The sequence below is a fragment of the Penaeus japonicus genome, unplaced genomic scaffold (genome assembly GCF_977035675.1).
Source record: "Penaeus japonicus unplaced genomic scaffold, GWHDUDI00000001_assembly GWHDUDI00000038, whole genome shotgun sequence".
NCBI classification, from domain to species: Eukaryota; Metazoa; Arthropoda; class Malacostraca; order Decapoda; family Penaeidae; genus Penaeus; species Penaeus japonicus.
Window position 1 is genome coordinate 10,273,905 of NW_028234440.1, and position 25,000 is coordinate 10,298,904.

The window sequence follows — 25,000 nt, forward strand, 5'->3', positions numbered from 1 at the left end:
CACCAAAGGGGCCTTATTAATAACAAAAAGGACAAGGCTACAAGCTATGATGTAGCACAACCTTCCCAGTGGATTCTGACAAGGGGGTATGTGTGGGGAGAGAGAGAGGGGATATTATCGTCAAAAATCAAAAGACTATCGAGTAATGAAGGCCTTGTAAAGTTATGATTGTTAATTGTACAAACTGGTTACTTCTTTTCCTGAGCCTTTTATGTATGTATATATATATGCGTGTATATATATATAGATAATGTATGTATGAGAAAAACGTGCAAACTTTGTGTAGTAGAGCAACAGTAGGTCATAGCAGGTCGAGTATAAAGTTACCAAGAGGACTAGTGGGGAGACGTGGATGAGGGGAGGAGGAGGGGAGAGAGGGAGAAAGCCAGCTATAGGGTGGTGATGTGGGGGGTTGTGGAAAAGAAAAAAAAAAGAAGGGGGGGAGGGTCTAGGCAGTGGTCATGATGCTATGGGTTACTGGGGGCGGCGGCGGCGGCGATGGAGGCAGAGAGGGCGCGGCGGCAGCTGCTGAGGGGGGCGGGGACCTCGAGCGCTCACCACACCACCTCCACACATCTTGCCTACAATGGAAACAAGAACAGTTACCACCTAGGCTTACATGGGAAACATGTCTTGCTTACACTAAAGACTGACAATAATTCAAACTACTTAACAATTACAACTTTGGATCAATGGCTTACACTAAAGGTAAGAAAACTGGCAACACAGGCCTAATAGGCAGAACAACAGGGCTGAAATGGAGATGAGAACTTTTAAAACCCAGGCTTATTTTGAAAAAGCACTTTAGATACAATTCTAATCAATACTTTTAACCATCAATTAAACAAATGCAAGTAAAAGTAATATATATATGTGGATTTGGTTTGCAATTAATGTTGAGGATTGCAGTACATACATTAAGAGATTTTACACAATTGTTACTGTAAGGTATTGCAATGTTCATTACAGTTGCATGTTTAACTTTCCTTACTAATTATAAGTTTGAATAAATGTAAAGAATCTATTATAAAAAAAAAAAAAAAAAAAAAGGCATTGAATTACTATGTGGGTGTATTTGAAATACTTTTTGTACATTTACTGCATTCGCCCCATTTTTATGCAGAGTACGCGAGAACAAAATTATTTAATTTCATTTGTACTAAGAATAGAAAAGTATTGATAAAAAACAGCCCAAAGAATCCCGGGTAAGCCAAAGAGATAACACATACAATTCCTCAAACCTAACAAAACACTAATAAAGATAACATCAACAACTAGAATACCAAACCCTTAAATAATAATTAGTAAATATATAAAAAAAAAACTCCCCCACAGCTGATTAAAATGCATAAATCTCTGCTATAAAATTATAGCTTTCATCAATATGTCAAAAGCAATATCATATTGTGTACTATATAAAATGAACGTTATAATATAAATATAAAGAATAATAAGAGTAATAATAATAATAAAAAAATCGTTGTAATAACAATAAAAAAAGTAATAATAATAACAAGGCCATTTCATCAAATGTTCGAAGCCCCATCGCGGTCACATAAACATGGTACTTCGTAGGAATGGTTCGGATGCGTTCACAACAAACGAATCCGGTCGAATCATTTCTCAAAGCATCATTTTGAATCATTGCCGTTTACACCAAATGAATCAGAATCTTTCGGGGAACTTGGATCAATACGCTCTCGAGCAATTCCCCGATTTGCTTCCTTTATCCACCTATTTCCAGCTATAGGCATAAACGTGAAACATGTTACGTCTTGTTTAGAATGTCCTCTAACAACTTGTACATGCTTTGTGGAGTTGACTGGGCCAATGTTCTTTGGAAAGAGAGGAATTACCGGTCGCTCACGCTAAATCCCTGGTAGTCACTGAGTGGCTATCTACGCAGGATATATTCTATATAGAATTTATTACTATCACAATATCTCGAAAGTTTTTCAGGACATAAATTTTGTATATATGAAAATATGAATCTTAAAAGACGTTTCTTAATGCGAAACATGAAAAAGCCACAAAGATAGAACATTCCAATAAACATCGGCAACTATCGGTCCGCCCACACAGGCATAGTTGACGTGCAGCACTCGTGCAGTGTGTATACCTGAAGTAGTACAAAAGTAAAGCTTCTGCCTGTAATTATGTAACACTGTACATGTTGGCAGCTAATGTGGCTCACTTGCAGAAATTAATAATGATCAGCGTGTTGAATTATACAAAAACGTCTGTCAACAAGTAGTTCAACCTACTGTGGACTCGCAGTGAATGACGAAAAAGTGTTTCCAGCCACAATAAGGAGGAGGAGGAGGAGGAGGAGGAGGAGGAGGAGGAGGAGGAGGAGGAGGAGGAGGAGGAGGAGGAGGAGGAGGAGGAGGAGGAGGAGGAGGAGGAGGAGGAGGAGGAGGAGGAGGAGGAGGAGGAGGAGGAGGAGGAGGAGGAGGAGGAGGAGGAGGAGGAGGAGGAGGAGGAGGAGGAGGAGGAGGAGGAGGAGGAGGAGGAGGAGGAGGAGGAGGAGGAGGAGGAGGAGGAGGAGGAGGAGGAGGAGGAGGAGGAGGAGGAGGAGGAGGAGGAGGAGGAGGAGGAGGAGGAGGAGGAGGAGGAGGAGGAGGAGGAGGAGGAGGAGGAGGAGGAGGAGGAGGAGGAGGAGGAGGAGGAGGAGGAGGAGGAGGAGGAGGAGGAGGAGGAGGAGGAGGAGGAGGAGGAGGAGGAGGAGGAGGAGGAGGAGGAGGAGGAGGAGGAGGAGGAGGAGGAGGAGGAGGAGGAGGAGGAGGAGGAGGAGGAGGAGGAGGAGGAGGAGGAGGAGGAGGAGGAGGAGGAGGAGGAGGAGGAGGAGGAGGAGGAGGAGGAGGAGGAGGAGGAGGAGGAGGAGGAGGAGGAGGAGGAGGAGGAGGAGGAGGAGGAGGAGGAGGAGGAGGAGGAGGAGGTGGAGGAGGAGGTTTAGGAGGAGGAGGAGGAGATGGAGGAGGAGGTCGAGGAGGAGGAGGAGGAGGAGGAGGAGGAGGAGGAGGAGGAGGAGGAGGAGGAGGAGGAGGAGGAGGAGGAGGAGGAGGAGGAGGAGGAGGAGGAGGAGGAGGAGGAGGAGGAGGAGGAGGAGGAGGAGGAGGAGGAGGAGGAGGAGGAGGAGGAGGAGGAGGAGGAGGAGGAGGAGGAGGAGGAGGAGGAGGAGGAGGAGGAGGAGGAGGAGGAGGAGGAGGAGGAGGAGGAGGAGGAGGAGGAGGAGGAGGAGGAGGAGGAGGAGGAGGAGGAGGAGGAGGAGGAGGAGGAGGAGGAGGAGGAGGAGGAGGAGGAGGAGGAGGAGGAGGAGGAGGAGGAGGAGGAGGAGGAGGAGGAGGAGGAGGAGGAGGAGGAGGAGGAGGAGGAGGAGGAGGAGGAGGAGGAGGAGGAGGAGGAGGAGGAGGAGGAGGAGGAGGAGGAGGAGGAGGAGGAGGAGGAGGAGGAGGAGGAGGAGGAGGAGGAGGAGGAGGAGGAGGAGGAGGAGGAGGAGGAGGAGGAGGAGGAGGAGGAGGAGGAGGAGGAGGAGGAGGAGGAGGAGGAGGAGGAGGAGGAGGAGGAGGAGGAGGAGGAGGAGGAGGAGGAGGAGGAGGAGGAGGAGGAGGAGGAGGAGGAGGAGGAGGAGGAGGAGGAGGAGGAGGAGGAGGAGGAGGAGGAGGAGGAGGAGGAGGAGGAGGAGGAGGAGGAGGAGGAGGAGGAGGAGGAGGAGGAGGAGGAGGAGGAGGAGGAGGAGGAGGAGGAGGAGGAGGAGGAGGAGGAGGAGGAGGAGGAGGAGGAGGAGGAGGAGGAGGAGGAGGAGGAGGAGGAGGAGGAGGAGGAGGAGGAGGAGGAGGAGGAGGAGGAGGAGGAGGAGGAGGAGGAGGAGGAGGAGGAGGAGGAGGAGGAGGAGGAGGAGGAGGAGGAGGAGGAGGAGGAGGAGGAGGAGGAGGAGGAGGAGGAGGAGGAGGAGGAGGAGGAGGAGGAGGAGGAGGAGGAGGAGGACGAGGGGGGGGGAGGAAGGAACGAGACAGGGAGGAGGAAGGGAGGAGGAGGGAGGAGGGAGGGGGAAAGAAACTGCCCAGTAACATTCAGCGAAAATTGTTATTCGCAGCCAGATCGTGCTGGGCGACACAGGTCATGGTTGAAGCTCGGCCAAGCAACGTTCGGCTCTCAATTCGAAGTTCTCAGAAAGGGGGAAGATGGATCTCTCTCTCTCTCTCTCTCTCTCTCTCTTTCTCTCTCTCTCTCTCTCTCTCTCTCTCTCTCTCTCTCTTTCTCTCTCTCCCTCCCTTACTCAATCCCTTTATCCCCCCCCTCATCTTTCTCTCAATGAAGGAATGCCAATTACAAGATCAAACGTACATTTAAGATGTGAGGGATACGATAATGAGTAATGTTTAGCAAAATTGGGAGGTGGAAAGGCGATGAAGGGCAGGGAGAAGGGTAGGGAGGGAGAGAATAAAAGAAAGGAGGGAGGGAGAGAATAAAAGAAAGGAGGGAGGGAGGGGAAAAGGGAAATAAAGGGAGGGAGGGGGAGGATGAAGGGAGAGGGAGGGAATAAAGTGAAAAGAGGGAAGGGGGGGAGAAAAGAAGAAAGGTAGAGGAAGGGTAAAGAGAAGAGAGAAGGAAAGGGAAGGATGAAAGGAAATGAGAAGAGAGAAAGTGAGAGGAGGGAGGGAAAGGAGGAAGGTGTGAGTGCGTGTGTGTGTGTGTGCTGGGGAGGGAGAGGGGGGGGGGAGCTCCTTCTGGTGCAACAACCAGTGAAAGTCCCACCGCTTGGAAGAACCCCAGCTCTCACCTGACCCTCACATCCGAAGGCCACTGCAAATACCGATGAGAGTTTCGGAAACAGCAAAGTCAATAAAAGAAAGACAACATCTCGGAGAGTTACATGAGGAAGGGAAAGGGGGAGGAGGGGGGAGGGGACAGAGATATGGATGGATGGATGGAGAGAGGAAAGAAGGGTAGAGAGAGATAAGATAGGAGGAGAGTAGAGAGAGAGAGAGAAAAGAAAGGTGGAGGAGGAAGAGGAAGAGGAGGAGGAGGAGGGAAGAGAGTGGGTGGGAAGATAGATGAGGGTTGGGGGGTGTCGAGGGAGGAAGCGAGGAAGGGTAGAAGGAAGGGGTAGAGGGAGGGAAGGGTATGAAAGAGGGTCATGAGTTGGCTTAACCTTCACGCTGCTTAGGGGGTCGCAGGTAGTGGTAGGGGTTAGGGAGGGGGTAGGGTAGAAGTTGAGGGAGCCATAGCTTTACCAATAGATTAAAACCAAATCCATACCACGTTCAAGGCACGGGTGAAGTGACGCCGCCGAGGCCTGGCATCTGAAAAGTGATCATCGGACCCCGGAAGCATATAGAGGAAGGGTGGGGGTAATAGCGATGAGGTGACTGACTCGTGCTCGCGTTCCGACGAGTTCGCGGCGATCCGTTGCCCTACAGGATCAAGCGCGTGATAGATTTCATGACGTTTGCATGGCCGCAAGAGCTCTTCCTCTCACACCTTGCTCGACGAAAAGCACTGGAGGAAAGGAGCATCTCGATATGGGGAAATAAGGAGAAAATAGGAAAAAAAAGTTTAGAGAGAGAGAGAGAGAGAGAGAGAGAGAGAGAGAGAGAGAGAGAGAGAGAGAGAGAGAGAGAGAGAGAGAGAGAGAGAGAGAGAGAGAGAGAGAGAGAGACAGGAAAAAAAAAAGTCTAAGGGAAGGAGAATCCCGGTCTAGAAGGGAAAAACAGTCAAGGGAAGGAAAGGAACCACCGGTTTATCCATCTGGGGGGAAAGTGGAAACCCGTCTGTGTTTCCCTTTCCCACCAGCCAAAACACTTCCTCTTCGAACACGAAAACCAGCACGAAACAAGTATCCCGCATCATACGGCACGCGCATAGGACGACCTTGACTCCCCCCGCGCACCTGCCAAATGGCAAAGAGCCTCGGTGTCGGCAGACGGGGAGGGGAGTTTGCAGCAGGCCAAGGCACACCCTGACACCAGACAAAGGACAAGAGAGGTGATATTAACGAAAACAACAACAAAAACGAAACTGCTTGCACGGGGAGGGGGGGGGGTATCAAAGGACTTGGAGAAATGCACCAATTTCTTCCGAAGTTTGGTAGATTACATTATTTCACGCTGTAAATGTCGAGTATTCCCCTACAGGTCTACGCAAACGGGGATTCAAACCCTTACTTACTACACTACCAAATACAATCACACTCCCTCATGAAATCGCCAAAATAACGTTAATTAATAAAGAGTAGAAATAAATATAAATAATAACAAGTGAATACCAGCATATACTCGCAGTCTCTTTGATTGCAAATTCACAAGAACTTTTACGATAGTAAGGAGTACGAACTCTCTCTCTCTCTCTGTCTCACTCACTCACACGCACACACACACACACACACACACACACACACACACACACAAACACACACGCATGAAACAAAGACTTAAAAATCATAACTTCATTAAATTCGCGTTCAGTAATCATTCTTGCTCAACCATACCTTGGGTACGTGGCGTAGGTTACTTGGACAGCTGACCCGGTTTTCGAAAATCTAGGCTAACCGATCACTACGAACTATGATGGAAAAAAAATCTAGAAAATAAAGATAATCACGTGAAATCTCGCATGTCAAGAAAAAAAAAACAAAAAAACACTAACTTGATGACCTGAAGTGTCATATCTAATTAAAAATTGTCTAGGGTTATTAACTCCCAAATCTTCTTTGTCCGAGGATATCTAACGAAGATCTGTTTGGATGACACAATATTAAGGGATGCCTGTCAAACAAAGAAATCTTGGTGGATCTTTTGAACAAAGAAACGGTGAATATTTGACCAAAAAGGATTCTCGGTATGGGTGGGGCTGATAACTCATCTCGGAATATCCTGTATATATCAAGGATTGTTTGAAGACCCCCTATCATCAAAGAATTGCCTGAGGATGTCTAACAAACAAAGAACTCTCAGTGAATGCCTGGCTAACAAAGAACGGTCTGGGTATATCTATATGACAAAAAACTTATACAGGAATGTCCGCCTAACAAAGAATTCTCTGGAGATTCCAAATCGGCGACAACCACAGCCAAACAACCAAACACCGAGGACGAAGCAGGTCTACCCATTAGCTCATTAATAGACCATCATTTTTTTTTTTACTGAACAGAAAACAAAAGCCTCCCTCCCCCTAAAAAAAACAATAACAGAAAACAAAATAAGCTATAGTTGCTACCGAGAGTAACAAAGGACCTCGGCCCGAAAATCCATCTTAAGACTATCTAGGACACGAACACAAAAAAGGTCACCCGAATCAGACTCGGATCCGGGTCAAAATGGGTCAACGCGTATTACACAGTCCATCCACAAAGAAAACGTTCTCTCTCTCACGTTTCTCCTCTCTTCTCTCCCTCTCGTCTCGATTCCCTCCCCCCCTCCTCTGTCCCCTCCTTCCTCATCTCATCATCTCCCTTTCCAACTCTTCTTCTCTCAACCCCCCCCTTTCCCTTCTCCCCTCTCTCTCCTCTCTCTCTCCTCACCTCTCTCCCTCCCTCTCCTCCTCCTCTCCCCTCCCCTCTTCCCTCTCCTCCTCCTCCCATCTCACTCTCTCTCTCTCTCTCTCTCTCTCTCTCTCTCTCTCTCTCTCTCTCTCTCTCTCTCTCTCTCTCTCTCTCTTCCTTCCCCCACCGCCATGTCTTAAATTGTCACGGTGGAAAAGGAGCCTCAAGAATCCTCCAACACGTTCCACGGGCGGTAAAACAAGAGCATACATGAGAGAAAGAAAAAGAGAAAGGGAGAGAGGAAGAGAGCAGCGATAAAGGAGCCACTAGAAGGATAGCAACAGGAGAGAGAGAGAGAGAGAGTGCGCTCACAACAAAGGTAGCTACAGGTTATATCACTGCATCAGGACCAAGAGAGCGGAAAGACAAGCAGACAAAGACAAAAACAAAACAGAGTGTGAGAGAGGGAGATATGGAGAGAGGGAGATACGGAGAGAGAGAGAGAGAGAGAGAGAGAGAGAGAGAGAGAGAGAGAGAGAGAGAGAGAGAGAGAGAGAGAGAGAGAGAGAGAGAAAAGGCCAGGTCGAGTTAATTACCAAATGTGTCACTCTTACCATAAATCACAGAGGCAGAGCCAATGATGACCTATCAACTGTTCCCAAAAGACTAAGGGTTTAGGATAATACCAAAAAACAGAGGAAAGAAAAGAGTATAAAAGGGAGAGAAAGAAATAGAAGTAGAAGAAAAAGAAGAAGAAATAGGGAAGGCGGGTTACGAGGGGGGGGGGCGTGGAGAGAAGAAAATCAAAAGCAACAGCTGATACAGAAACAAAGACCGAATGTAAGAGAGGGAGGAAGAGAAGAAATGCACTATAGAATGTGGGAGGCAGGCAAGCAAGCAAGCAAGCAAGCAAGCCGGAAACGAGGACTCACGGAGGAAACGAATCACTAAATAAAACGAATCCAGACGGGAGAAAGAGAGCAAATGCACGAGGAGAGGGGGAAGAGAGGAACGGAGCGTAGGGTGGCGGAGGGAGAGGCAGGAGGAAGAGGGGGGGGGGGCAGAGATGAGAGGTAGAGAGAAAGGAGGAGATAGGAACGGAGGGAAAAAAAAAGGAAGTGGAGGGAGGGGGAGAGCAGGGAGAGGGGAAGGATGGTGAATGAAGAGGAAGAAGGCGAAAGAGGAGGAGGAAGGAGAGGAGGGAAGTGAGGAAGTGGCAGAGGCGAGTCAGTCAGGTGGCGACGCGGCGCTGCTCTCCCCCTCAACTAGGTCGAATCGATACCCGTGAACCCAGTTGTTAGACGTCCCCCTCCCCCCTTCACTCTCTCCCGCCCTGCCACCCTTTTCCCCATTCTCTCACTCTCTTTCTCCCTCTTACTTCATCTCTCTCTCTCTCTCTCTCAAAATTCCTATTCTTTCTTTTTCTACTCTGGGTAATAATTTACATAAACAAAGCGAGTCACATGGGAACAATAGCAATAAAACAAATAACAAAACAAAGAATAACAATCTCCAATACACCCCACCCCCTTCCCCATCCCTTCCGCAGGAGGAGAAACGTAAACAAACGCAAACAGGCTTCTCATACCGCGATGTTGCTCACCATTTCGTGGAAGGAATATGGTAGGGTACGGTGGGAGAGAGAGGGGGGGTGATGGATAGGGGAGGGTATGGGGGGTTGAGAGGATAGGGATGGGAATGTGGCGAGGAGGAGGAGGTCATAATTAGAGGGGAAGGGGAGAGGAGAGCAGATTGGATGGATTGAGGGGGGAGTGGAGGGAGCGGAAGTGTTGGATTGGGGAATGGGGGGGGGGGGAGCTGAAGTATTAGACTGGGGAATGGGGGGGGGGAGCTGAAGTATTAAACTGGGGAAGGGGGGGGGGAGCGGAAGTGTTGGATTGGGGAAGGGGGAGGGGGGCGGAAGTGTTGGATTGGGAAGGGGGGAGGGGGGCGGAAGTGTTGGATTGGGGATAGAGGGGGGGGGGCGGTAAAGAGCGACCGGAAGGATGATGTTTTCCTCTCAAATTTGCTAGAGGGGAGGGGGTAATGCTTCAATATAATTAATGTTGGATTGGGATAAAGGGGGGGGGGGGGGCTCGTATAAGATACCGGAATAATGACGTTGTAAGAGCCCAATCTCAATTTGCTAGACAGAATAATGGCGGTATTCGCATCTTCAAGAAGTCTATTTTTTCTTTTTTACGAGACATACATCCGTACACTATATACAAAATACAGTATATATCCTCTGTCTACTTCACATCACTATTTTTGTATTCATTTCCATAAATATATATATATATATATATATATATATATATATATATATATATATATATGTATATATATATGTATGTATGTGTTAGCAAAATTACGTCTAATCTAGACTGAAAACGTAAACTCAACATGTTCACAACTCTCCTGCACCCGTGAGCATGTTCCTGGTAGAATGGTGACACGCGGAAATCAAATGCGAGGAAATTCTCAGACAAAGACGAAGTGGGAAAACCTTGGAGGAGGGGGCAGGTGGGGGACAGGGAGAAGGGTGAAGAGGAGGGAAAGAAGAAGGGATGGCATACATAAACAAAGCAATGACCTCCCTACCCCTCCCTCTTTCCCTCCCATACGCAGACGCAGACAGACAGACTGGTAGACCTACACACGCACACACGAACAAGTACATATACGCAGTAGGGGCGTCAGGACATCCCACCTTCCTGGCACTTCACTCAGTGTGCGTCACGTGTGACGGGGCGAGATCAGGAGACGAGTCACATACCCATGCCCCCCCCCCTCTCTCTCCCCCCCTTTCCGCCGAAGCCTAGACGCACGGCAGGGTACGCGCGTCGAACCCTAGGTTGGAACTCCGCCGACCTCTCTTCGTACTCAACACCTTTCCTCTCACCTCTCTGTCCCCCTATCCCCACCTCCTACTGCTCTCGCCTCCCCCTCTCCTCCTCCTCCGCTCTTTTTCTCTTCCTGCTTCGCTCTCGCTCTCTCTCTTCACCCTCGCCTCTCCTCCTCTTGCCCCCCCCCTCCTGCTTCGCCTCCCTCATCCCTTTTTGAGCTCCGTAGTTTCAGGGGGTTAACGGGTAAGGGGGGAGGGGTGGGTTGGGGGTCTATCGTCAGGGACCTTGCCCTCTCATGGCTGGCGAGGATGTGTTCGTCCCCCCCCCCGACAAGAAGGACGCGTTTGTTTGTTTGCATGGCCGCTACTCCTCCCACCATGTCCCGCAACGAGAACAAACAACAATATAAAAAAACAACAATAACCATTAAATAACATTCATAATAATTATAATTATAACAATCAAAATATCAACCGCGCAGCCAAACGTTTCGCCAGGGAGACATCCGCGCCAATAGGTGGATTTCATGACGTCACACGCAGCACGAGAAATGCATGTCATCATGTCTCGATGACGGACATGTATCACAAGTCCAGGAGTCAGACACAGAAGTCACCTCACCATCACGCCACTGACTTGAGGAAGGGAGATGAGAGAGGAGACAAAGAAGGAGGAAGAGGGGGTGGGGGGGTTAGGGAGATGGGTGAGGGAGGTGAGAGACGAGAGAAAGAGGGGAGCAGACATTGACTAGAGAGCGGGGGGGGGGGGGGATAAGAATGGACACAAAGAGGGACACGGGGAAAAGAGAAGGAAGGTAGATGAGAAGAGAAAGAGGGAGGGCGGAATGAGATAGATAAGGAAAATAGAGAGAGACGGGGGAGACTTTCTCTCCCCTCACCCCCCCTCCTACACCCACCCACACTTCCCTTCCCCTCCTCCCCTTCCCACCCCGACCAACTTCCTCCTCCAACCCCACCCCATCCCCCCTAACCACATGACTATCCTCCCAACCAACCGCAGGGAAACCAACACAAGCCCCATCCTCCCCCCCCCCAGGCACCTATCCACACGCGGCGCTTGCGGCCTCTTGTCACACGAAGGTGTACTCCGCCAGAGGATATTGCTATCTGCTATTACACGCGAGGGTACGCGAGGGAGGGAAGGAGGGAAGGAGGAAGGAGAGAAGGAGAGAGGGAGGGAGAGAAGGAGAGAGGGAGGGAGAGAAGGAGAGAGGGAGGGGAGGGAGGGAAGGAGAGAAGGAGGGGTGGGAGAGAAGGAGAGAGGGAGGCGAGGGAGATAGGGAGGGAGGGAGGAAGGGAGTGTGTGTGGGTGGGAGGGAAGGAAAAAAAATATATAAAAAGAAAATGTGCTAACCGATGAAGTTTTAAAATCTATCAAGTAATACCTATTAGAAAAGTTGGCACCTGCCAGGAGCACACAGGCATGCACAGGCACGCGCGTGCAAACACACACACACACACACACACAAGGATAATTCAAGATCATGGAAAGACTTATTGCAGAATACCAAATTCAATCATATCACCACAACAAGTCTAATCGTATATAGATATGTAAAAAACAACAATCAAAGAAGATACATGCAACAGGTGCATGAATGCCTATCCCCCACAAGCAAACAAAATCGGGGGAAAACTGAAAATCAAATTTTAAAAAAACGTAAATAAACAAATAAACCTACAAGTAAAAGAAACACGAAAAAGTAAACAAAGTGAAGCAAGCAACAAAATAAATAAACAAAGCGGTAACCCCCAAAACGGACACATTATCGGCCGGCATAATGGAGCAGGTGCAAGAGCCACGAGGCAACGAGAACCCGACGGAGGTCAAACCGCGGAGGGATGCCAATGTCAGAACGACGAGGGGGACACTGCCTGCCAAAAGAAGTTGCATGACACTGGCAGACACGCAGGCAAGCAAGGAATTCCTCCACGCAAACATGTCAAGAATTTGAAGATGTGCGCAAGCAGAAACGCACACACGCAAGAACACGCGCAAACCGATACTGCGGGCTTTTTTTTTTACTTGTTTGTTTTGCACTGTTGTCAACAGATCTCCCCACTCCCTCCGCTCTCTTTCTCTCTCTCGCGATTAAAACTCAAACTACCCACTGACACTCGCATCTATAACAAGAGTTTTCCTTGCCTATGCGGTTTGCTTGGTACTTTGTTCATCACTGGTTTGAACATAGTCACGCTCGCATTTTCGTGTAAGAAAATCTACAGTCAATTCCTTAGTGAAATAACAAATGCCTTCGTGATCAAGCAAACCAACACTTTCACATACGTAGGCCTACATACCAAAATAATGCGCATGATCACAGGACCAAATGCGCTGCACGCATGCGTTTGGTTTATTGTTAGACTCCTCCATGGCGGTGATGTCGCGGTTATTATTAGGTGGCGCGTGTGCTTGGCGGTGGGATATATATCAATACCGGATTATTACTACTATTAATTCCCACCTCTCTCTCTCTCTCTCTCAAACACACACACACACATACACACGAATACAGGCATGCATAAATACACAAATACACACATACAATAATCAAACACAACACACTTCCCCCGTCCCTCCTCAACCCAGTATACAAGCCCGCGCTGCATGCAACAGTCATTCAACAACTTCCTAAATGCCTGCATGGGGAATGGATGGGGAGGACCCAGGGGGGGAGGGGAGAGCAGAGGGGTGGGCTCGATCATGGCGGTGTGCAAGGTCGCGAGATAACCAGCTTCCTCGGACCTTGAGATCCCCTCCCCCCTCCCACCCTACACACTGCTTGCAATCGCAACGCAGAGAGCTCCAGTTCGTATTTAGGAATGATCTAAAAAGAATGATAATAATAAAGAAACAAATACAATAATAGTAATAATAATTCAAGAATAGTTGTAAACAAATGACGGGATTCCTCTGTTAATGGCCCTTTAAACCATACATGCGGTAAAGAAGATTATTTTCACCCCCCCCTCCTCCTCCTCCAAACTCTCACTTCACACCCAAGCCACAACGACCACAGATCTATAATTCCGTCCGTCCTTCACTGAGACCGAATTCGTTGTATTCTCATACTGTCCTTCCTAAGGTCATTACGCAATAATAATCCCGGGAGGTGCAAGTGTCACCAAGTTGACTCCCTTCATCAATTAAGAGTTTATATCTTCATACCTCCTAACCTACTTCCATTTCTGTCCATTCACTGATCCACTTAAACTACCTGTCTATCCACCTACCTGCCTGGCTACCATTCATCCATCCATCTACTTGTCTGTACTATATACATACATACATACTTTAGTGGTTTCCTGGAAGAAGGGGGGAAGATCAAAGTTCAAAATTTCAAAAAGCTTCAGCATAAAATGTTCACAGAACTACTGATATGGTTGCCTCTCTCTCTCTCTCTCTCTCTCTCTCTCTCTCTCTCTCTCTCTCTCTCTCTCTCTCTCTCTCTCTCTCTCTCTCTCTCTCTCTCAGGCACGACTCTGGCATCAACACCTGTGATAAGACAGGAAGTGCCACTCTCTCCTTTCTCTTCCTGCCTGCACCTGTTGCCAGTCCCCATTTGATTCATTTTAATTTTGATAGAGTTAATTACACTTCCTCTTTTGCATGCCATTCATACATTCATTGCATGCTGGTGTGATGGTAAATGAAAATGCTACGCCCGCCTTTGCATGCCATTCATTGATTGCTCCAACATCACCCCCGTGCGAGACCGATTTGCCGGTAGGGCGAGGGGGGGGGTGGGGGGGGGTAGGCGGGGTTGTGGGGGGTGTGGGGGGTGGGGGGGGGGGGGGGGGGCGGGGGGGGGGGGGGGGGGGGGGGGGGGGGGGTGGGGGGGGGGGGGGGGGGGGGCGGGGGGTGGGGATGATGGCGGGTGGGGGGGGGGGGGGGGGGGGGTGTGTGATAACAGAACATGCTGCGTCGTTCTCTTTCGTCTTTTTGTTGGGGGGATGGCGGGGGGGGTGTGGGGGGGGGGGGGGGGGGGGGGGGGGGGTAGGGAGTATTTACGGGCTTGTTCTTTTTTTGCAAATAAAGAGGAGGAGCGATTGCAAGAGACAGTGTAAATAAGGGCGATATCTACGAATGATCCCTCTGTCACCTTGCGCCAACTCTCACCAACAAACCGATAGCCTCACAGCTCTATCATCTACTTCCTCGTCTCTCTCTCTCTCTATCTCTCTCTCCTATCTATCTCTCGAATATCTCTCTACCCACCGTACCAGCCCGGAAGAAAATGTTCCTTGGCGGTTTACGAGTTCCGGCAAACGCAGATAACCCAGCTACTCTCCCCTCAGATTGGCCGGTCTCACCTTTCAATTGATACCTGTTGCTTTTGAAACACGACGAGCAATGTTTGTTAGTGTTGCATCCGGACCGACATATCCACTCACCCGCACGGCACAGCACGAATCGTGATGTAAACATCAACATTGTTAGGGGCTCGCCATGGCGGGACAATGCACTCTCCTAGATGAATACGATAATCAATATACCATTAAAGTAGGTATTCATAGAGTAAACAAATAACGTGTTCCTATCATTAAGACTCATTACAAATACTACAGCTAACAATACTACTCATGATAGTTATAACAATGACAACACCATTAATCAAAATAATACAAAAGACAGTAATAACAACCACAAAAACTATGGCACAGATCCTAACAACCTCCCCTCTCCCCGTCCCCTCCCTCATGCAAACGAACACATTCCGACCTTCACAATAGCACGAATGCAACAGAGTAGCTTCCCTCCTCTCCTCTCCCCTCCACCCACCCCACCTCCTCTCTACAGTGGCACGCGTGGCCGTCAGTCCGCAGTCAAGTAGTACATAGCAACACATTTAAAGGGACCCACAGTACGCCACTTCTTGCATACGCATGTGTAGAAGCCGCTGCGGGGCGTGGGGGGCGTGGGGGCGGAGGGGTTGAAGGGTCGGTAGGGAAGGGGAAGACCCAGAATAGGAGGGGAGGGGGGGGGACCTTCGTCTGGCGACCGTCATGAGGAGAACCCCCACGGCGTCTCACACCATCCCCTTCACCACCAATTCCTCCCTTCCCCCCCACCACTCATCTCTTCTCTCTCCTTTCCAAACCCTGCCCAGCCTAGAGGCTCGAGGCGTGGTGCCGGGGCCAAGCCACCAACCACAACACAACCCTGAAACATGAGTGCGCGCGTGAGGCCTTGCAACTCCGCGCGAGGAGCCGCACAACGTGGCTGCGGCTGCGGCGCGCTTGATCATGGTTAGAAGGATGGGGTGAGGAAAGGGGGAGGGGGAGTGAAAGGGGAGAGGTAGAAAGAGAAGGAAAGGGGAAGAGGGAGGGAGGGAGGAGGCGGGGGCTCTCTCCTCTCTCTCTCTCTCCCCTTTTCTCCTCCTCTCTCTTTTCTCTTCTCCTCTTCCTCTCTCCTCTTTTCCTCTTCTCCTTCCCTCCTCTTCTCTCTCTTCTCTCTCTTCTCCTCTCCTCTCTCTTTTCTCTTCCTCCCTCCCTCTCCTTTTTCTTCTTTCCCTCCTCTCACCTTCTTCTATCTCTCTCCTCTTTCTTCTATCTTCTTTTCTCTTTCTCCTTTCTCTTCTACTCTCTTCCCCTCCTTCTAATCTCTCCTTCCTCTCTTCTCTTTCTCTCTTCCTCTTCTTTTATCTTTTCAATTTCCCCTCCTCTTTCTCTCCCTCCTCTCTCCTTCTCTTTTTCTTTTCTCCTTTATTCTTCCTTCCTTCCTCTTTACTTCTCCTTCCTTCTCTTCACTCCTTCTTCTTCCTTCCTCCTCCTCCTCCTCTTTTATTTCCTTCTCTTTCTATCCTCTCTCCCTTCTTCCTTCATCCTTCTTCTCTCCTTCTCTCCTTCTCTCTCTTTCCCTTATCTTCTTCTCTATTTTCTCTCTCTTCCTTCTCTTTACTTCTCTTCTTTCTCTCCTTCTTCTTCCTTCTCCTCTCTTTTTCTATCTCTCATTCTTTCTCTCCTTCCTTCTCCTTCTCTCTCTTCTTCTTTCTCTCCTTCTTCTCTTTCTCTCTCCTTTCTCGCCTTTCTCTTTCTATCCCCTTTCTCTTCTTCCTCATTCTCTCCCCTTCTCTCCCTCTCCTTCTCTTTCTTTCTCTCTTTCTTCCTCTCTTCTCTCCTCCTCTTCTTTCTCTTCTCTTTCTTTACTCTCTTTCTCTTATATCCTTCTTTCTCTTCCTTCTTCCCCCTTTTATCTCTCCTTCTCTTCTCCCTTTTCTTTCTCTTCCTCCCCTTTTCTCCTCTCCATTCCCTTCTCCTTCTCTCTCTTCCTCCTTCTACTCTCCTTCTCTTTCTCCTCCTCTTCTCTTCTTTCCTTCTTTTTTTTCTCCTCTCCTTCTTTTTACTTCTCCTCTTCTTTCTCCTATCTCTCCTCTCCTTCTTCTCTCTTTTCTCCTTATTCTCTCTTTCCTTCTCATTCTCTCTCCTTCTCTTCTCCTCTTTCTCTCTTTCCTCTTCTCTTTCCTTCTTCCTTCTATTTTCCTCTCTCTTTCTCCCCTTCTCTCCTTCCCTTTCTCCTTCCCTTCTATCTCCTCTCCCTCTCTCTCTTTCTTCTCCTCTCTCCTTCTTCTCTTCTCATCTCTCTTCCCCTTCTCCTTCTTTCTTTCTCTCCATCCATTCTCCCTCTCTTCTTTATCTCTCTCCTCTCCTTCTTCCCTTCTCCTCTCTCCTTCTCTTTCCATTCTTAATTCTCCTTCCTCCCTTCTCTTTCTCTTCCGTCTCTTTCCCATTCTCCTTCCTCTTTCTTTCTTCTCTCCTCTTTCTCTTCTTCCATCATCTCCTTCTTCTTTTCTCCTTCTCTCTCCTCTCTCCCCTTCTTTCCCCTCCTTTTCTCTTTCTCTCTCTCTTTTCCACTTCTCTCTTCTCTCTCTTTTTCACTCCTTCTTTTCCCTCTCCCTCCTCCTCCTTCTATCTTCCTCTTTTATCTCCTCTTTCCTCCTTTTCTCTCCCTTTACTTTCTCCTTCTCCTTTTTCTCTTTTTTCCTTCTTCTCTCCTTCTCTTCTCACCTTCTCCTTCTTCTTTCTCTTTCCTCATTCTTCTCTCCATTTTTTTCTTTCTATCCTTTCTCTCTCTCTCATTCTACCCTTCTCTTTTTCTCTTTCTCACTCTCACTTCCTTCTCTTTCTCTCCCCTTTTCTCTTTTCTTCTCTCCTCCCTTTCCTCCTCTTTTCTCCCTCTCTCCTTCATCTCCCTCTTTCCCATCTCTCCTCTCTCTCCCCTCTTCTGCTTCTCTTCTTCTCTCCTTTCTCTCTCTCTCTCTTCTCTCTCTTTTCCTTTCTTTCTCTCTCTTCCCTCTCCTACTCTCCCTCTCTCTCCTTTCTCCTCTTCCCTTTCCCTCCCTTCTTCTCCTTCTCTCTCCTTCTCTTCTTTTTCTTTTTCTCCTTCTCTCTTTCTCTCCTTCTCTCTTTCTCTCTCCTTTTTTTCTCCTTTTCTCCCACATTCGCCAATTCTATCTTATTATACTAGCCCCGCCCCCCTCACCCTATCATGATCTCAACTCTCGCCCAAGGGCTATGTGCCAAAACTCAACTCCCAGGGGTCCACAACAAAACCCCTAAACACGATGAACGCCATTTCTGCAGCAGTACCAATGTCAGGCTGTTCCTCAATGACCGCCCCATGGCCTCTCCCCCACCCTCCCACCCACCCTCCCCCCCCTCTCTCTATTTCTCACCCTTTCCTTTCTTTATTTCTTTTTTGTACCATCTTCTATCCCCTTTCAAGGGTCTTTCCCATTCCCCTCCCCCCTATAGCTTTCCAACACCACATTCACTCTTCTTTATAATTTCACAGTTCATACGTTGAACCGCAAGTGGCGTGCGTGTGGTGTTCAAAGCACGTCATTTGAACACTCAATCGTGGGAACAGAATATAGTGATGGTGAGCGTATATGCCTTTGACCATAACAGACCTTAATGCCAGAATGCGTAAGTTTCATATTTTATCTTGCAAATATACCAAAAAATAGACATTTGCATAACAGCAAATTTGACAAATCACCGATACTATTTCAGCAATTAAATTTATCGTCGTACATTCTGCTAAGGATATATGTAGAAATATGGGCAGAAGTATTATATGAGAAAGCTTAAAATATGCGGAGGAGAGAAGAAAGAGAAAGAGAAAGAGAAAGAGAAAGAGAAAGAGAAAGAGAAAGAGAAAGAGAAAGAGAAAGAGAGAGAGAGAGAAGCGAGAAAGAAAGAAAGAGAGAGAGAGAAAGAAAGAAAGAGAGAGAGAGAGAGAAAGAAGGAGAGAGAGAGAGAAAGAAAGAGAGAGAGATGAAAGAGAAGGATCATAGAGAGAGAGATCTGAGAGAGAGATAGAGATGAAAGAGAGATAGAGATGAAAGAGAGAGAGATGAGAGAGAGAGAGATAAGAGAGAGTGAGATAGAGAAATGAGAGAGAGAGAGATGAGAGAGATGAGAGAGAGAGAGAGAGAGAGAGAGAGAGAGAGAGAGAGAGAGAGAGAGAGAGTGAGAAAAGAGAGAGAGTGAGAAAAGAGAGAGAGAGAGAGAGAGAGAGAGAGAGAGAGAGAGAGAGAGAGAGAGAGAGAGAGAGAGAGAGAGAGAGAGAGAGAGAGAGAGAGAGAGAGAGGAGAGAGAGAGAGAGGGGGGGGGGGGGGGGGGGGGGGGAGAGAGAGAGAGAGAGAGAGAGAGAGAGAGAGAGAGAGAGAGAGAGAGAGAGAGAGAGAGAGAGAGAGAGAGAGAGAGAGAGAGAGAGAGAGAGAGAGAGAGAGGGACAGAGAGATGAGAGAGAGAGAGAGTGAGAGAGAGGAGAGAGTAGAGAGAGAGAGAGTAGAAGACAGAGAAGAGAGAGAGAGAGATGATGAGAGAGTGGAAGAGGGAGAGCGAGAGGAGAGAGAGAGAGAGTAGTGGAGTTAAGTAAAGAGAAAGAGGGGAAGAGAAAGAGAAAGAAAAGAAGAGAAAGAGGAGAAGAGGAAAAATGAGAAGAAAAAAGATGAATGAGAAAGAGAAAAAGGAAGAGAGAAGAGATAAAAGAAAGATGAAAGAGGGAAAGTGAAAAGAGGAAAGAGAAAAAGTGGATAGATAAATGGGAAAGAGAAAGAGGAAAAGAGAAGAGGAAAAAAGAGGGATAGGAAAGAGATGGGAAAATGAGATAGAGAAAGAGAAAGAGAGAAAGAGAAGGGAGAGGGGGGAAAAAAAGAGGAGAAGGAGGAAATGAGGAGAAAAAAGGAGGGAAAGAAAGAGAAAAGAAGAAAATGGTGGGGAGATAGGATAAGAGAAAGAGAAAGAGAGAGAAAGAGAGAGAGAGAGAGAGAGAGAGAGAGAGAGAGAGAGAGGGGGGGGAGAGAGAGAGAAATATGGCGCATGGCGTGAGGTGGTCGTACACACGTCAGTGAAGTGAGCTCGGCGCCAAAGGGCGATGTGCCAAACTCAGGTCAACACGCCATTCTGCTGCCTCTCCCCCACCCCCCTCTCTCTTTCCCCTTCAAGTCTTCCCTCCCCCCTATAGCTTTCCAACACCACATTCACTCTTCTTTATAATTTCACAGTTCATACGTTGAACCGCAAGTGGCGTGCGTGTGGTGTTCAAAGCACGTCATTTGAACACTCAATCGTGGGAACAGAATATACTGATGGTGAGCGTATATGCCTTTGACCATAACAGACCTTAATGCCAGAATGCGTAACAGTTTCATATTTTATCTTGCAAATATACCAAAAAATAGACATTTGCATAACAGCAAATTTGACAAATCACCGATACTATTTCAGCAATAAAATTTATCGCCGTACATTCTGCTAAGGATATATGTAGAAATATGGGCAGAAGTATTATATGAGAAAGCTTAAAATATGCGGAGGAGAGAAGAAAGAGAGAGCGAAACGAAAGAAGAACAAAGAGGAAAGAGAAGTAGCTAGAGAAGAAATGAAGATAGAGAAAGGAGAGGAGAAGAGCAAGATAAAAGTGCGATAAAAGAAGGCGAGAGGGGGAGAGACAGAAGAAAAGAACGAGAAATGAGATTGCGGAGAACAGAATCCAATGCAGGCGGGAGGGAGGCGTTAGAGGGGGCAGCCTCGTATGGTTATGGCGCGAAAAGTAGCCACCTGAATGCATCCAGGTAATCTCAGGCGTTGGTGGGGTAGGGGGACAGGAGAAGGGGGAGAGAGAGAGAGGGGGGAAAAGTGGGGGGTACAGAGAGAGAGGGGGGGAAAAGTGGGGGGTACAGAGAAAGAGGGGGATAATGGGAGATGGAAAAAAATGGGGATGGAAGAAGAAAAAGGGGAAGGGGAGGGGGGAGAGGAAGAGGAAGAGGGAGATGGGGAGGGGGGGGGGGGGATCGTTGAGAGACGAGGAGGATAAGCGAAGATTGGAAAGTGGGTGAAGTTTGAGATGAGAGAGAGAGATGAGAGATAGATGAAGAGAGATAGAGTTCTGAGAGAGATGAGGAAGAGAGAGAAGATGAGAGGATTTGAGGGAGAGAAGAGAGATGATGTAGAGAGAGAGAGAGAGAGAGAGAGAGAGAGAGACTTTCCTTTGGCTGCAGGTCGCCTACACCGAGCTAAATATAGAGGCTTCTGCCAATTCATTGCTGTTCCTCCGAGATCACATGAAACCTTCTAAGAGTGAAGACATTTCCAGCACCGACGACCCCCTGAAAATTCCCCGTGAAAATGTCCCCTTGCTCGTGAATATAAGCGCACACCTCGTCGGGAAAGCGACCAAAAATCGGATTCCCGCGACAGCAGAGGACACTACAAAGGCGTGTGTAACAAAGGAATGTAGGAGTTAAGAAACCCATGAATAGAATAGGAGACCCGCTCGTCGGAACCAGCAGCGCATTGGACCTATAGCCGTCGTTCCGTTACACGATTGTCACGGATCACGTATCTGCTTGATAACCCGGTATCCGCCGCCGCAAAAAGGACCCGGGATTCAAATGTGTAAGAGCGTTGAACCCGCTTCGGGAACGCACTGGGGACTGACTGACTCCCTCTGCCCCGAAAGTCGTACCGAAAACCTCCTTATTTTCTATTACGTAATTCATCCCTCGTGCTTACCTCGAGTGGGTCCGTTTCTGCGACGCAAGTATTCCTCAACGCGAAGGCCAGACCGTCTCCAAATTTCACACAAGACATTGACTCAACATAAGAAAAAGAGGAAGAGTACACCTTCAGCACACCACAATCGCTCGACACTTTCCCCACCGAGACACAAAGTTAACTGACTGTCCCGTCTTAGCTCGGTTGGCTGCAGGCCCCCATCAGAACGAGGCGCTGTTGCCATGTCTCCTTTTTCTGCATGTTTGGTCGTCTCAGGAACTGCGTGTTGGAGAAATTAGCACTCTACGCTACTATATAACCCTGGAATTAAATTGCCGATACAAACCGCAGAGCCGTAATAAGATTTTATTAGAGCAGAAAAGAATTCTAACTAAAATCCCACACGTTCCCGCAGGTGGCTATATGACGTCATGACACTCCTGAATCCGTGACGTCACATGTCGCTTATGTTAGTAATTGATAATGTTATACACCCGAGGTAACGGCGCACAATTAAAAATACAAGCAGAATAGAGGAAGGTCAATCAAAATGGACATAACCATATAACAATAATGCAAAGCGGTACGATAAAGGGTTCTTTGGGGAACCGAGAACGTTTGTCACAAAATTCAATGTAAACAAATCAAGCCTTAACGAGCAACTTCGTCCACCAGAAAATAGCTATTGAATTGTTTGAACTTCTGATATCAGCCTGCCAAATGCGAAGGTAAATAAGTATCATAAATCTTGTAGCACCATCAGGTACTTCACAAAACATCTACAGAAGTACTTTATATTTATCAGAACATATAAATTATGTGCTAATTATTAAACGATACTGCTTAATATACACATACACATTCATTACATATGTGAAAGATAGATACATATATCGATTACGATCGTAATAAACTGAGCACAGGCATAGACATTCCATAATCATGTCAGGTAAATAGAAAAGATCCTCAACGTAAAGTGATTGATAAAATCCCTTAAATGCACTGAAACATAATTTATATTAATTTCTTAAAAAGAGATAAAGAAAGAAATAAAAAAATATATATATCTGTGTGTGTGTGTGTGTGTATAAATACATGCACACATACATATTTACACATACATATAGCATATGGTATGTGTATGTATAGTGAGTATATATGTATATACCTACAAATGTATGTTAAAAACAATGTAATTCCACATGCACACATACAAACTTCCACACACACACACATATTAAATATATATATATATATATTTATATATATATATTAATATAATATATATTATGATGAAGTATGTATAAACACAACACTCCACACACACACACACACACACACACAATATATATATATATATATAATCTATATATATATATAAATATATATATATACACATGCACACACACCCACACACACACACACACACACACACACACACACACACACACACACATATATATATATATATATATATAGTATCTATTATTATATATATATATCTATATAGTTTATACGTGTGTGTGTGTGTGTGTGTGTGTGTGAATAAATAGATAGATATATTTATATATAGATAGATATAGATAAGTGTGTATAGATGTATGTATGTATGTATATATACGTATATGTATATGTATATGTATATGTATGTGTATGTATATATATATATATATATATATATACATGAGTATGATAGTAAATAAAGATATATAATATAAATATATATTATATATATATATATATATAAATATGTTGTGGTGTGTATTGTGTGTTATGTGTGTGTATTGTGTGTGTGTGAGTGGGTGGATGGTGTGTGTGGTGTGTGGTTGTGTGTGTGTGTGTGTGTGTGTTGTGTGTTGTGTGTGTATGTATTGTAGTTATACTGATAATATATATATATATGTATATATATGTATATATGTGGATATATATATATATATATGAAATATGGTCTACCATATATAATGTATATGTATATGTGTATGTCCATATGTATATGCAATATATATATATATTGATATATATATATATATATAATATATATATATTTAATATATAAGATATAGTATATACCTATATACATATAAAGTCGACAACGTAGATTGACCTGACTTGCTTACTCAACATAAGTAAAATATATATGTAAGAAGAGGCTGTTGAGACTATTTATCCAACTAAACTCGAAATCATTAACTACCTAGTTTTCATTAGCCCGTGCTCCAAGTGAGGTCATAGGTTGTGGAGGCATTTCTTCACTAATCCTTCCTTGACCTAGTTTAGATCCCGCCTGGGGGCAAAGTCAGGTCAACGCAATGCACTTCCATATCTGAACGGCAAAAGCACTAGGATGTGTTGATGCACTGGCAGAGCCCTATAACCTATATATATTTAAAAAACAAATCTACAAGAAAGTAAGTATTGATTTCCAGTAACCTTATTTTGTGTAGAGAGTTTTTCCTTTCATTAATGCTGCTTGACCGTAGGCTCGTTTGTTGACAATTGCGACAATTATTTCATGTCTGCCCCTAAAGCATAACAACACACGAAACAACCACCTCGCGGAGGGAAACATTGGAATCGTGACGTTTCACGAGTTCATGTATTTACGTCACTGTGTTTGGGCTTCCTTGTATAACACTTGTATAACAATTATGACTTAGGGATTCATATATGTCATGTTTTTTTTATGAAAAACACTGTCTGGTTATCGAAACACGACACAAATTCCGTTCATGGTATAATGTTATGATTCTATCAGCAACAAGAATGGAGAATTTGCTCTCGTGTTACCTGGTCATATACTGTAGTCAGGTCTATCACTCCACAATCTAAACCCTCATATACGTGCAAAGAGACAAACAAACCATCGAACTAACATAAACAAACGAAAGAAAACTGATGATTGCCTTTTAGTGTTTCGTTACTGTGAAGCTCCCCCCATCCCCTGGCCCCCGGGGGTTGCAATCTAATTAGCACGTTTAGGGTCACCCCCCACCCTCCCCCCAACACACAGACACGCTCACATGGCTCTTTAACCTGAGGTCACCCAACTTGACCTAACCCTTCCAAACTGCCAAACCGACTCCTCCCAAGCTCCATTCAAGCATCATCAACTCACCCTGTCTCCCCGACCTTGCCCGCCCTCCTGTTGACCTTTTCTCCTCACACGTACCGTGATCTTGCGGCGAAAGATTTCACTTCACGCACCTCTCCTTGCAGCGAACACACGACCTCAGATATTCCTCGGACAGCTGTAGGTCTTCATGTAACGCGCGACGCCCGTCTAACTCTCTCGCCGGGCTTGTCTTAATCAATCTGGACCTTGATTTCTTAAATGAAGGAGCGTGGCGTTATCATATCCACCGCCTGCTGGACCTTTCTCCGTTTTTTTTCTTTCTTTTTATACAAGACCCTTTGTCACAAGAGGCTTCTATTGCAAAGGCAAATGTCATCTAACCGAGAACCACGACATCTGCTCGAGGAGATCTTTCCCGCGAATCAAAGCCTCGTCCAACTACATATCTTAGCCATTTATCACATGACCTCTCACCATAATCACGATTGCCTAATCCCCTTGATATGATTACAAGCCCCGCCGTAAGATCTCTTGATTCATTCATTATGTAATCTCATGGAAAGCA

At 46.6% G+C, this 25,000-nt stretch overlaps 1 protein-coding gene across 4 annotated transcripts in view; it reads right to left on the reverse strand.

Moving 5' to 3' along the window:
- The window catches only part of LOC122243049 (uncharacterized), a 68,698-nt gene that overhangs the window by 30,311 nt on the left and 13,387 nt on the right, over window positions 1–25,000 (reverse strand). For 3 of the 4 annotated variants that reach the window (XM_086532821.1, XM_086532824.1, XM_086532823.1), the window contains exon 2: window positions 1–581. This exon is cut by the window's left edge and continues 464 nt beyond it. The gene's annotated coding sequence lies outside the window, so the exon portion shown is untranslated. Of the gene's footprint in view, window positions 582–21,377; window positions 21,544–25,000 lie in introns of those variants that run through there. The other variant, XM_086532822.1, reaches the window with a different exon arrangement.